The sequence below is a fragment of the Priapulus caudatus genome, unplaced genomic scaffold (assembly GCF_000485595.1).
Source record: "Priapulus caudatus unplaced genomic scaffold, Priapulus_caudatus-5.0.1 Scaffold377, whole genome shotgun sequence".
Taxonomy (NCBI): domain Eukaryota; kingdom Metazoa; phylum Priapulida; class Priapulimorpha; order Priapulimorphida; family Priapulidae; genus Priapulus; species Priapulus caudatus.
In genome coordinates, this window is record NW_014577438.1 from 41308 (window position 1) to 49860 (window position 8553).

Consider the following 8553-nt stretch of genomic DNA (forward strand, 5'->3'; position numbering starts at 1 on the left):
ACACACACACACACACACACACACACACGCACGCACGCACGCACGCACGCACACATACACACACCACTCACACCCACACACAAAGCGTAACCCCTCCTACATCCATTACGATATTGCCACGTAATGTCTGCTATTATACACAGCGGTGAAGAACCGACCGCGTGTAGCGAGGCGCCACACACTTGTGTCCGGCTCGCAATATTCCGACCGCGCGCAGCGGGAGGGTCGCGCGCCATGTAAACTAAGTGTAATCGAAAACTAATTGATTCGCTTTGTCGCTCGGAGGCAATCAGCTGGTCGTGTGTGTTCACGGAGATGCACGCGTGAACGCGGCACGGGCGCACGCGCAGCAGACGTCACGCAAATCAACAACATCATCAGTATCATGCTCACGGTGTGGTTGGTACGCGGGTCACGAGCTTTAGCCGTAGCAGACACCGGAGAGCCAACAAAGAGCGGCAATCCTGCTAACTATCTCTCGCGCGGACTCTCTCCCCTCTGCCTGTATCTCCCTCTGTCCTTTTCGCTCACCCTCTCCCCTCTCTCTATCTCTTTCACGGTCTCTGTCACATTTTCTGTCTCACATGACCTAATCTCTGTTATCATCGCTGTCTCTTTCTCTCCCCAGCTCGCGATCTATCTATCTATCTATCTATCTATTTTTAGCTCATCTGACATAGTCAAATGCGGCTTGTAGAATCGCATGAGCGTGCGTCCGGCCGTGCGTCCGTCCGTCCGTCCGTCCGTGCGTGCGTCAACAGTTGGGCACAAATCTTAACCGCTTGACGTACGGTCACGATATTCGGAACGTCGAGGGGGGGATCGTCAAAACGAGTTAGGATGTCGAAGCTGGGGGTTAAAGGTCAAAGGTCAAGAGGTGTAAAAGAAGGGGGAACATTCCCTCCTTAACTTAAAGTATAGGAAGGAAATGCAGAATTGCTGGCCACAAATCTAAACAGCTCGCCTAGCTTGTGATTATCGGTGTATAGCATCATGGTAGGAAAAGCCATCACTTGCCGAATTGGAGGTCACAGGTCAAAGGTCAATGGCACAGGGCAGATTTTTGACATTTTCTGAGGACATGGTCTGACGGAGCGATTGAAAAACTTTTTTGTTTCAGCGGTGACCTAGCATTTTTATGGCTTTTATTGAAAGGACCATGAAATGTACTTTCTGCTGACATGCGAAGAGTAAGTGTCTAATAACCTTTTGACCCTCAAGAGGCGGTTAAACATGGATAATTTGTTTACTGTTAGAAAGAATTTGACTGCCGGCGTTTGCTAGTAGAATCTTACATGCCTGGATGTATGAGGCTACAATGGTCACAGTAAATTCAAAAAGCCTAAATTTGGTTGAAGAAGGTTTATGCTCCTTAAATCGTATAATTCTATTGCATTCTGTACTGTCAGTGTGTTACATGTTAACGTATGCCACTGCAGTGGCCACTGCCAGTGGCATGTGGTGGTGGTACTGTGTAGTTTTTGCCTGCGATAATTAGTTACAGGTGGCAGCTCCCTCTATTTCAACCTATAGGCTTGCGTAGGTAATGGATGAGTGCTTACCTATTCTGTCTTTGCAAGTAGTTGTTGCTACCACGTACGATGGGAGCTTCCATCTTTAATCTGAAGACACTTAAACGTACGCCGCCATCTTCGTGGCAACTTTCATAACAATCCCAACGAACATTCCTTTGAGAAGGTTACTGATACCATCCCTGTGCCTTCCACTGTTTCGGCGTGTCTGTGAACACATTTGGGACTAACAGGGTTTACTAGAATCCACACTCCACCACAGAGTCACCGCAGTAGACGTTAGATAAGCGCTGTCGCTCTGCGCACTTGTTCTATCTATTATTATCTATCTATTTATCTATTTATCTATTTATCTATATATCTATCTATCTATCTATCTATCTATCTATTATCACTCACTCCCTCTCTCCCTTACTCTCTCTCTCTCTTATTTTCTCTCTCTCTCTCTGAGTGTATTTCTGTTTCTCTTTCTTCTTTTCGCACACTAACAATCTTACCTGTTCTTATACCTCACTCATCCACACACTTTTCCTCGCATCGCTTCCTTTCTCTCGCTATCTCCCACTCATTCCCTCTCCCTCCTTCTCTTGTGTAGCTACGACCCTGAATAGACTCATGTGCGCAAACATCGGACTCATAAAACAGTTGTCAGTAGAACCAATTTTGTTTGCAAACATCGGTTCGCTCGCCCCACGCGTGAGAGAAAGGGTTATGCGATGCTCGCCACTTAGCGTGGTTGTTATAACAGTGAAGGACGGACGCGCGGCGCCCGCGCCACACGGTTCTAGTGCATGCGCGTACGTACTGTTACGGTTTGTTGCTCTGTCTCTCGCGCTATACATCCGCACAGTCGTGATGAGCGGCATTCTAAACACTCGCTGGCGCTAGTATTTCAGCAAAAGTATATAGTACACAAATATAAACGACGTTTTACCTCTATTATGAGGTACGCTATTGCGAGGGTAGGCCGTCGTGGGATATATGCATGTATATCAGTATATATAGAATACAATGTACGCAAATATGTATATATAGATAAAAGCGCCATTATAACTATAGAAATATTCATATGGACACGTATATATATATATATGACAGAAAGCGAAAGAATAGAGAAAGCGAGAGCGCGCGTAGGAGAGCGAGCGCGAAAGAAAGAAGTGAAGAAGGCTAGAGTATGGTGGCCGAGATGGCTACGGATATTTTTAATTATTTATTGTAATTCATTTTTATTCCCAAATTCATTTTCATTTCAAATTTATTTTCATTTCAAATTCATTTTTATTTCCAAATCATTTCATTCCAAATCATTTTCCTTTTAAATTCATTTTATTCCGAAATTCATTTCATTTCAAATTTATTTTCATTCAAATTCATTTTCATTTCAAATTCATTTTCGTTCAAATTCATTTTCATTTTCAAATTCATTTCATTTCAAATTCATTCTTCATTCCAAATTCATTTTCATTCCAAATTCATTTTCATTTTAAATTCCCAGCTTTTTATTCCAAAGTTCATTTTCATTTTCGAAATTATTTCATTCCAAAATCATTTTCAATTTTCAAATTCATTTTCGTTTCACGTCAATTTCATTTTCAATTCAAATTTTCAGTTCAAATTCATTTTTATTTTAAATCATTTTCATTCCAATTCATTTGCGAGGCCGTCAATCGCGGTGGCCGGAGATGGCTGGGTTTGTCTATATTCAGGCCGGTAAGGAGATTACGTACGCATATATTTGCTAATATATTGACTAATCGCGCCGTCAATAACTCATATCACAGAGAGTATAGCTAAGACATGTGTCTATAGGTATCTAGAATTATTATGCAAATGATCTCCCGTACCGGCTTGAAATTCATATACTCTCTGTGAATATTGAGTTTATTGACGCACGATTAGTCAATATAGCAAATATATTGCGCCGCGAAGTGAATTACAGATGATGAAATTTTCTAAAATTCTAGATACCATATAGACAACATGTCTTAGCTATACTCTCTGTGAATATTGAGTTTTTGGACGCGCGATTAGTCATATATTAGCAAATATATGCTACCGTATCTCCGTACCGGCCTGAATATGAGCACTCCCGAGAGCCTACGGATATTGGCTGAGGCGGCTGACGTCACTTCCTCTTAGTGGGACTCAACAAACCTTCAAACCTGAGAACAAACGCCATTTCATGTAAAATTTTTGTCTGTGGTTTATGTATGGGTAGCAATAAGCAAAGTCTTTCAGATGTATTTTTCATGAAAAAACACTTTTACTCAGATTAAATAAATTATCTAATAGCACTATCAATTGCAACTTCTTTGTGGAAATGTGTTATTCATCTTAATCCTAGAAGTTATGAGAGGGGTCGCGGCTCTGCGTAAGTACTACATGTTACTCACAACACAACTCGATTATACAGGCGCGGCCATTTTATGAGACGTAACTAAAAACATGGATTGCAAACCAGTACCCACACAAATACACTTAAGATAAATCAATTATAAAATCAAAAAGAAAAAAGTATCAGGTAATTAAAGTATCGGATAAAGGATAAAGTTGCAGACAAATTACATGACAATTAACTAGAATACGAATGGAAAGATACTCCGGCCGGTGACCAGCGGTATGCAAAAGGCCTAGAATACTAAACAAACGCCGTCCGTCAAGGCGGGTGTGCGCCGTATATTTTCTGCAGCCGGGAAAAAGTCGACACATCTGTAGTTCTGCCGGCATGCGTCCACACGCCGGTCAACAAATTACGGCGTGTGAAGGCCACGCTGAAATTTCTCAGCCGGTGCTAAATAAGTGTGAGCGCTACATTTTCCAGCTAGTTTAGAGGGTAGGAGATAATTTTCCAGCTAGTATATACATTATCCAGCTAAGTTTAGACTGGTGAGAAATTTCCTAAGCTAATGTATACATTTTCTAGTTAGTTTAGACTGCGTAGGAGGAATTGCCCAGTTAGTTTAGATAGTAGAAGAATTTTATCCAGCGCATGTGTATGCATTAGTCCAGGCTAATTTCGACTGGTGCAGGAGAAATTTGCCCACCTAGTGTATACGATTTTCTAGGCTAGACTGGGGATGATACGAAACATTCCCAGATTAGTCGGTATACATTTTCTAGTAGTTCTAGACTGGTAGGAGGGGACTTTCCCAGCTAGTTAGAATAGTAGGCAGAATGTTTTCGAGCTCGTATACATTATCAGTAATTTAGACTGGTAGGGAAATTTCCCAGGCTAGTGTATAGATATTTCTAGCTAGGATTAGAGATGATACGAGAAATTCCCAGCTGTGTGATACATTGTTCTAGCTAGATTTAGACGACTATACTACCGTAAATTTACACTAGCTGGAAAATTCTCCGTTTCAGTCCTATCTAGGCTGGATAATGTATTACCTAGCTGGAATTTTCTACCAGTCATTGTAAACTAGGCCAGAATAATATATACACAGTTTAATGACACATGTACAAACTACTATAGCTTACTACTACTACTAACTACGTACTACTACTGACTGATACTATACTACTACGTACTATCCTATACTATACTACTGAACTTACTACTACTACTACTACGTACATACTGTACTACTGACTACTACTACCTACTAGCTACTGCGTACTACTGACTGAGCTACTACCCATACTACTACTACTACAATCTACTAATACTGATGATAACTTTGATATATTAATGATACAATTACAATACTATATAAGGGGAGGGGGCAAGCTGAGTCCCCCGTGTTTTGCATACGCTGGTACCGGCCGAGTTATTTTCCATTTGTATTCTAGTTTAATTGTTTATGTTATTTATCTCCGCCTTATCCTTTTATCCTACTTTAATACTGCCTAGCTTTCCCTTTTTGATTTTATTAATGATTTATTAAGTGTCTTTTGTGTGGGTTACTGTGTTTTCCGATCCATGTTTTAGTTACTCCAAAATGGCCGCGCCCTGTAATGAGTTGGTTTGAGTATGTAGTATTATCAGGAGTAAGATAATATAGGAGGAGTATGACACTCCAAAACACGCGAAATTCAACATTTGCTTGGCCTAATTTTACGATGATATATTACGTGCAACTCAAAAGAATGCCACCTGTGGCGGCAGGATAAGATATATAAGAGCCTATATTATATAATGACATTTATATCATACACACTATATATATTATCTTATATATATACACACATATATACACACTATATTACACACATATACTATATTATCCTATATTATATAATATTCTATATTCTACTCCTGCTGCCAACAGGGTCGGCATTCTTGGTCAACAGACAAGACCATTCCTCACAGGCTAACCACTGTTTAAGTAGAGCCTAGGAAACGGTAAACCCAACACCATAGTCAACGACGTACGTAACCAGCTTGTGACGTCAAAGCTATATCTCCAGTAAAAAGAAGAGGTATGGAAACAAAGTAAAGTTTTGAGTGTGGCGGTGCGGATGCCAACGCTAATTTAGATGTAATTTTATCGAGTTGCCACGTAATATATCTCTGGTTAAAATTAGGCAAGCAAATGTTGAATTCACGTGTTTTGGAGTGTCATACTCCTCCTATATTATCTTACTCCTGGTATTATGAAGAGCCCAGACCCTCTGATTAACAAAAGAAAAAAAAAAAAAATTTTTTAAAAAAATAAAAAAGATATAATGAAAATGAATTTGGAATGAAAATGAATTTGAAATGAAAATGAATTTGGAATGAAAATGAATTTGAAATGAAAATGAAATTGGAATGAAAATGAATTTGAAATGAAAATGAATTTGGAATGAAAATGAATTACAAATAAATAATAAAAATATCCGTAGCCATCTCGGCCACCTTACTAGAGAGCAGAAGAGAGGAAAAGCGCGCATGTGAGAGGGAGATAGAAAGTTTGTCTACAATCAGCACTCATTTTGCACGATAAGCCGCGCATTTTTATCGCATATACTCTTTCGACTGGCACTGGCGCCTGCCGTGGGTCACATTGGTCGGTGATAGACAACACCCAACAAAACACATTAACACAAAACTGCCCGCCGATCAGCCGCAGTTTCACGAGATATAGTCGGAGCGTTTTCATTATATTTTTGGTTGTTACCACAAAAAATTGGTAGTTAATTCTTCGTCTGTCCGTCTGTCCGTTTGTTTGTTTGTCTGTCTGTCTGGCTGTCTGTCTGTCTCTCTGTCTGGCTGGCTGTCTGTCTGGCTGGCTGTCTGCCTGCCTGTCTGTCTGTCTGTCGCTCTGTGTGTGTTTCTCTCCTTCGGTGTTTGTCCGTAACCCCATTCGCTCTCTCACGGTGTCTGTCTCTGCCGCTCGTTCTTTTTCAGTCTGTCTCTGTCCGCGCTCTCTCTCGCGCTGCTTTTCTCTCTCAATATGTGTGTGTCCCTTTGTTTCTCTTTCTCTCTAGGTATTCTCTGTCTCTGTCTCTGTCTCTGTCTCTATCTCTTTCCCTGTCTCTGTATCTGTATCTGTATCTGTCTCTGTCTCTGTCTCTATCTCTGTCTCTGTCTCTGTATCTGTCTCTGTCTCTGTCTCTGTCTCTGTCTCTGTCTCTGTATCTGTCGCCGTCTCTTTCCCTGTCTCTGTGTCTGCCTCTGTTGCTGTATTTGTCGCTGACACTGTCGCTGGCTGTCTGTCTCATTCTCTATCTTGTCTGTCTGTCTGAGTTTCGGCGTGTATGTGAACACATTTGGGACTAACAGGGTTTACTAGAATCCCACCACTCCACCACAGAGTCACCGCAGTAGACGTTAGATAAGCGCTGTCGCTCCGCGGCACTTGTTCTATCTATTTATCTATCTATCTATTTATCTATTTATCTATTTATCTATCTATCTATCTATCTATCTATCTATCTATCTATCTATCACTCACTCCTCTCTCCCTTACTCTCTCTCTCTCTCTCTTTATTTCTCTCTCTCTCTCTCTGAGTGTATTTCTGTTTCTCTTTCTTCCTCTCGCACACTAACAATCTTACCTGTTCTTATACCTCACTCTCCACACACTTTTCCTCTGCATCGCTTCCTTTCTCTCGCTATCTCCCACTCATTCCTCCTCTCCCTCCTTCTCTTGTGTAGCTACGACCCTGAATAGACTCATGTGCGCAAACATCGGACTCATAAAACAGTGTCAGTAGAACCAATTTTGTTTGCAAACATCGGTTCGCTCGCCCTCACGCGTGAGAGAAAGGGTTATCGATGCTCGCACACTTAGCGTGGTTGTTATAACAGGTGAAGGCGGACGCGACCGCGCGCCCCCGCGCACACGGTTCTAGTGCATGCGCGTACGTACTGTTACGGTTTGTTGCTCTGTCTCTCGCGCTATACATCCGCACAGTCGTGAGTGACGGCATTCTAAACACTCGCTGGCGCTAGTATTTCAGCAAAAGTATATAGTACACAAATATAAACGACGTTTTACCTCTATTATGAGGTACGCTATTGCGAGGGTAGGCCGTCGTGGGATATATGCATGTATATCATGTATATATAGATACAATGTACGCAAATATGTATATATAGATAAAAGCGCCATTATAACTATAGAAAATATGCATATGTACACGTATATATATATATATTGACAGAAAGCGAAAGAAATAGAGAAAGCGAGAGCGCGCGTAGGAGAGCGAGCGCGAAAGAAAGAAGTGAAGAAGGCTAGAGTATGGTGGCCGAGATGGCTACGGATATTTTTATTATTTATTTGTAATTCATTTTTATTCCAAATTCATTTTCATTTCAAATTTATTTTCATTTCAAATTCATTTTTATTCCAAATTCATTTTCATTCCAAATTCATTTTCCTTTCAAATTCATTTTCATTCCAAATTCATTTTCATTTCAAATTCATTTTCATTTCAAATTCATTTTCGTCCAAATTCATTTTTTATTCAAATTCATTTTCATTTCAAATTCATTTTTCATTTCAAATTCATTTTCGTCCAAATTCATTTTTTATTCAAATTCATTTTCATTTCAAATTCATTTTTCATTTCAAATTCATTTTCGTCCAAA